Consider the following 6,000-nt stretch of genomic DNA (forward strand, 5'->3'; position numbering starts at 1 on the left):
TAGGAGAAAAAGAAACCACCAGAGAAATCACGTTCAGCATTTGACTGTACCATACTTGTCAGATGTGAAATGTGAAATAGCCTTGCACAAACTTTAATGTCCCAAGGAGACCTGAACACTAGTCTCCTAACATTGTGCTAGCAGGAGTAATAAGGGAAGGAAGGGGGGAAATAAGCACCCATTTATGTGCCAAGCATTGTGCTAAGTGCTTTACAAACATCTCATGTGATTCTCATAACCCTGGGAGGTAGGTGCTTTTACTATCCCCATTTTACAGTTGAGGAAACTGAGGCAGATACTAATTAAGTGACTTGCCCAGGGTCACACAGTTAATTTAAGTGTCTCAGGCCACATTTGAACTGGGGTCTTCCTTATTCCAAGCCCAGCACTCTATCCAGTGTACCACCTAGCTGCTGATGTTACTGAATTCTGTTCTGATCATTCTCTTTTGCTCCCTACAATTATTTTATACTTAGAATTTCCTTTTTTAGGGGTGGGAATAAAGGATGCTTCATTTCTGGTTTATGTTTGTACATTGGATATCTTTTGCATTTTTTTTTTTACTTCTTCCCTTTTTAAGGGGAAACCCTAGGCTAGAGCCAAAATAGAACTATCCCTGGAATAGCCCGGGTGGGGTTGACCAGCCAATAGATGTAAGAATTGGGGAGCTTACTTGCTTTATCAAGCAATGAACTTGGTACTCAGACACATGGCTAGTAGAGAGCAGTCAGGGTTGTGATTCCCAATAGCAGGTTTCTATGGCCTCTATTCTGGATAATAAAGAATCTTTTTAAAAAAAAATTAATTCAACAAAACTAACACATCAAGGAGTCTGACACTACATTCAATATTCCATCCCAATCCCCACCTCAGCAAAGAAGGGAGAGAAGTGCATTTTTTCATCTCTCCTTCAGAGTCAAACTTTGTCATTATAGTTACAGTAATAATATTATTGTTCAGTCATGTCCAACACTTCATGACCCCATTTGGGGTTTTCTTAGCAGAGATACTGGAATGGTTTGCCATTTCCTTCTCCAGTTCATTTTACAGATGAGGAAACTGAGACAAATAGGGTGAAGTGACTTGCCCAGGGTCACACAATTAGTGTCTTTAGTCAAACTATGTAAATAGTTTGTAAATGTCTGAGGCCAGATTTGAACCCAGTAAAACGAGTCTTTCTGACTCCAGGCCCAGGACTCTCTCTACTGAGTCACATAGCTTCCAATAATAATATTAGCTACCATTTATATAGTGCTTTAAAGTGAGACACACACACACACACACACACACACACACACATACTATCTCATTTGATTGTCACAACCACCTTGGGAAGTAGATACTATTATTATCCCCATTTTACAGATAAGGAAACAGAGCTTAAGTGACTTGCCCAGGGTCACACAATTAGCATCTTTAGTCAAACTTGAGCTCAGGTCTTCCTGACTCCAGGTCTAAAACTCTAGCCACTGTGCCACCTAGTGACCTCACAGTTTTACACACTTACATGGCTCTACTCTTGTGTATAGTTTTCCTTGTTTTAGTTATATCACTCTGTATCCGTTAATATAAAATCTTCCCACGTTTCTCTGAATTCATCTTTTCTTCTGGTACAGTAATACTCTATTACATTCTTGTGCCAAATTTGTTTAGCTACTAGATGTCTACTTTGTTTCCTGCTTTTTACCACTATAAATGTGCTACTGTGAATATTTTGGTATATGTGGGATTTTCTTTGACCTCCTTTGGGTATATGCCTAGCAGTAGAATCTCTGGGTTAAAAGGATAGACATTTTAATTACTTTCTTAGCATAATTCCAAATGGCTTTGCAAAGTGGTTGGGCCAATACACAAATTCACCATCAGTGTATTAGTGTGCTTGTCTCTTTATAGTCCTTCCAACACTTCACTATTCCCATCTCTTTTTAATTTCTCAGGTCACTTAAATTTTGTACGTTTAAGTGGTATGGTTCTGAATTATTCATTTAGCATTATTTAGGATGCTTTCCATAATTCTACATATCCATCATATCTGCCATTCTTAATAGTGAGATAATTTCTATGATACTGATGTCCTAGTCTCTTCAGCTATTCCTTAGTTTTTAGCTCCTTAATTATGAACTTGTTCACCATTTTCACTATAACTAACATATATTGAAGCTAGAATATCTTTTAATTAATTCAATTTTGTATGTAACAATACAAGAAGTTTCTAGCATCAATCGAGGAGTCCTGGGACATAATAATTATCATTAATACCATATCCATAATGTAAGACCTCAGTGAAGAAGTCTGATAGGAACTGGGTTTTATGCTAGAAATATTTCCTGCATCAGGGACAAAATTGACGCTGGCACCAAATTTCAGCAGCCTAATGCCCTCAATTATCCAGGTCTTTCCTACTCGAGTTCATCTTTGCCCAAAGGGCTTTTCTATCTTTAACCTAGGGGATAATTACAGTACAGTCTCCCTTGACAAAATCCAAAAGGGGCTCTTTTCTTATCCCTTCCTCAAGTCTCAGCCTGGGTTGGAACAAAACAGTATTTCCTCTTTTAAAGGGCCAAGGAAACAAAGTTCTCTTTTCCAATGTCTATCCTCTATCATCATTAATCATGCAAAGAAGGATGTTCAGCAAAACCCTGATTATTTAAAAAAGAGAGTAAGACAGCGTAGAGATCGAAAGGACAACAGACACGGTAACAAATGTGAACATCAGTCACTTTTCACGTGGAAGTTTGGGAGGGACAGATCACCTGTCTCTCCTTTTCTCCCTAGCAGGGTAGAAGGGGTGAGAGGTATAAGCAAGAGGATACCCTATCCAGGTCTTCTAGTCCAGAGGTGGGGAACCTGTGTTCTCAAGGCCACACGTGGCACTCTAGGGCCTCAAGTGCGGCCCTTCGACTGAGTCCAACTTTTACAGAACAAATCCTTTTATTAAAAGGATTTGTTCTGTCAAGTTTGGATTCAGTCAAAGGGCCACACTTGAGGCCCTATTGGGCCATATGTGGCCTTGAGGCCACGGGTTCCCCACCCCTGTTCCAAGTGGAGTTGAGAGAGTAGTCCCAGGGTCTGAACTGTACAGATATTGTGATCCCTTCATTCTTTGTGTCTTGCCATTTGTACCTTCTAAGCACAGATCCCTGGGGTACTTCAAAAGAGGCTTCTTCCCACGTTGGCACAGGACCCTCTGGTCCCAACCAAAGAACCAGTTCCCAAACTAATTATATTATTGTCTAATGCATATCTCTCCAAGCTCTCCACAAGAATGTGAAATGCTTTATTAAAAGCTTTGCTAAAATCTGAGCAAACCTAACCCACAGCATTCCTCTCCTCTACTAGCTTGATAACCCTGTGGAAATGAGGTTATTTCGGCATCACCGGTTCTTGACAAAAATCCAACCTTGCTCTGTCATTACCATTTCCCTTTCTAGATAGTCGCCAAGCAGTTCCTTAATGATCTGTTCAAGGACTCCCCCTGGAATTCACATCAAGTTCACAGGCCTCTGGTTTGCAGATTCTGTTCTTTTCCTCTTTTTAAAAATTGGAATATTTGCCCTTCTCCCATCTCGGGATACCTCTCGTCTTCCATGTTCCCCCCCTCCCCCCATCGCTGACAGAGGCTCAGCAATCGTCGTACCTGCTGGTTCATCCAAGAATGAGGATGCATTCCATCTGAGTTAGGCGATTTGAATTCCATCAAAGGAAGCTAAATGTTCACTTACCGTCTCCCTACTTATCTGGAGCATCAACTGTCCGTAAAGGTTATCCTTCTTCGCAGAGAAAAATAGATGCCAAGTAAGACTTTGGTAGCTCTTCCTTTTCTGTTATTTTTGTCCTAGCTGCCCAAAGCAAAGGTCTTCTCCTTTCTTTTATTTCCAATATAATTTTAAAAGCCCCTCTTTATAGTCCTTAGCATCCTCTGCCAGCCTCGGCCCATTCTAAGCTTTAGCATTCCTGACATTATTTTTACAGAACTATGTCACGTTCTTATTACGTTCATCTTCTGTTACTTGGCTTGCTTCCCATCTTTGTACATTTTTTTTTGCTTAGGCAATGGGGTTAAGTGACTTGCCCAGGGTCACACAGCTAGTGTTATGTGTCTGAGGCTGGATTTGAACTCAAGTCCTCCTGAATCCAGAGCCAGTGCTCTATCCACTGTGCCACCCAGCTGCCCCTGTACTTTTCTTTTATAAATCTGTTGGTAGGTGTATTCCCTGTGTATTCACATTAGTCTCTTCAGACCATGCCCCTGTAGCTGTCCATTCCTGGCCTTTCCCTCAGTTCCTGGGACCTTGTCACCCTGGAACGCCCCCTCATCCCTGCAGATTTGTTAACTTAGAATATCTCTCTGTAAGATCAAAGGACAAAGAAAAGAACCTATATGTACCAAATTATTTATAGCAACCCTTTTTGTGGGTGGCAAAATGAGGGATGCCCATCAGTTGGGGAATGGCTGAACAAGTTGTGGTATATGATGTATGATAGTAATGGAATACTATTGTGCTATAAGAAATGATGAGCAGAATGCTTTCAGAAAAACCTGGGAAGATTTACACAAACTGATGCAAAGTGATATGAGCAGAACTAGAACACTGTACATAGTAACAGCAATATTGTACAATGACCAACTGTGAATTACTTAACTATTCTCTGCAATGCAATGATCCAAGACAATTATGAAGGACTAGTGATAAAAAAATGCTATCCACCTCCAGAAAAAGAACTGATAGATCTGAATGCAGACTGAAGTATATGTTCTTTTTATTTTATTGTTCCTGGATTGTTGGTTTGGGTTTTTGTTTTGGTTTGGGGTTTTTTTTGGTCTGTGTTTTCTTTTCTAATATGGAAAAGTATTGCATAACTACACATGTAATCTATATCAAATTGCTTGCCTTCTAAAGAAGGGGAGAGGGGAAGGACGAAGGGAGAGAATTTAGAGCTCAAAAAATTTTTTAAATGAATGTTAAAATATTTTGGTTACATATAATTGAGAAAAAAAATAAATTTTTAAAAAATTCCTTTAAAAAAGGAATCACTTCCCCCCTGCCACAAAGGAACATCTCTTTGTAAGATTTGCCCCATTCTCCCCAGTGGTGAATTCCCAAGTTGCATGTGAAGCTTTCCTTTTTAGAAGACTCCAGGCTGGGCTTCTTTCCCCTCCCACTACATCCATACTATTTGGCCTTTCCGTTTGCCATGAACTGAACAAGATCACAAACCCATCTTTATGTGTTTTCTCTCCCAATTATGTGATTTCCTTGAAAGGAAGGACTGTCTTTATTGTCTAGTCATATTATTCAGAGCTTGGAACAGTGCTTAGGTACACAGTAAGCACTCAATAAATGCTTTTCCATTCCATTCCATTTCTGGGGTAGAAATGTTAATGTTGGAGGGAAGTGACCACCATGCTGCCTCGCTATCATTAAATATAAGGAACCCAAATGTAAGTTAATAATTCAATACACAATGATGTGGCCATCCAGAGTTTGGGCATGAGCTTTGCAAATTCATAACCTCAATTATGGCAGTGAAGCTACAGAATAATTGGGCTCTGAAGAATGGATTATTACCTTTGTTATGAGACTGGTTCATATTCAGAATGCCAACTTCCTATTACATGTGGTTCAATCTAGAATTGAGCTCTTCCTTAATAGGTTTTGTTAATGGGAATACAGGATTTAGAACTGGAACAATCCACTAGTCTAATCCCCTCATTTCACAGAAAAGGAAACATGATTTTAGAGAAGTTCTTTGACCAAGGGGTTGTACAGAAAAGAGCCAGGATTCCAGGACTTCTGATCCCAAATCTAATAATGCTTATTTGTTAGAGTGTCCAGGGTGGTCAGGAGTACTGGATGGGAACCCATGTTCGAAATAATGCCTCCTAGAAGGTGAAATAACATTAAAATGGAATTAAGAAAAAAAAGTTTTAGAGCAGATTTTCCCTAGAGTCAGGACTTTCCCCTGACTCTACAACAACAACAACCAAACAAAAAACAA

The sequence above is a fragment of the Phascolarctos cinereus genome, unplaced genomic scaffold, assembly GCF_003287225.1.
Source record: "Phascolarctos cinereus isolate Bilbo 61053 unplaced genomic scaffold, phaCin_HiC Scaffold_726;HRSCAF=1367, whole genome shotgun sequence".
NCBI lineage: Eukaryota > Metazoa > Chordata > Mammalia > Diprotodontia > Phascolarctidae > Phascolarctos > Phascolarctos cinereus.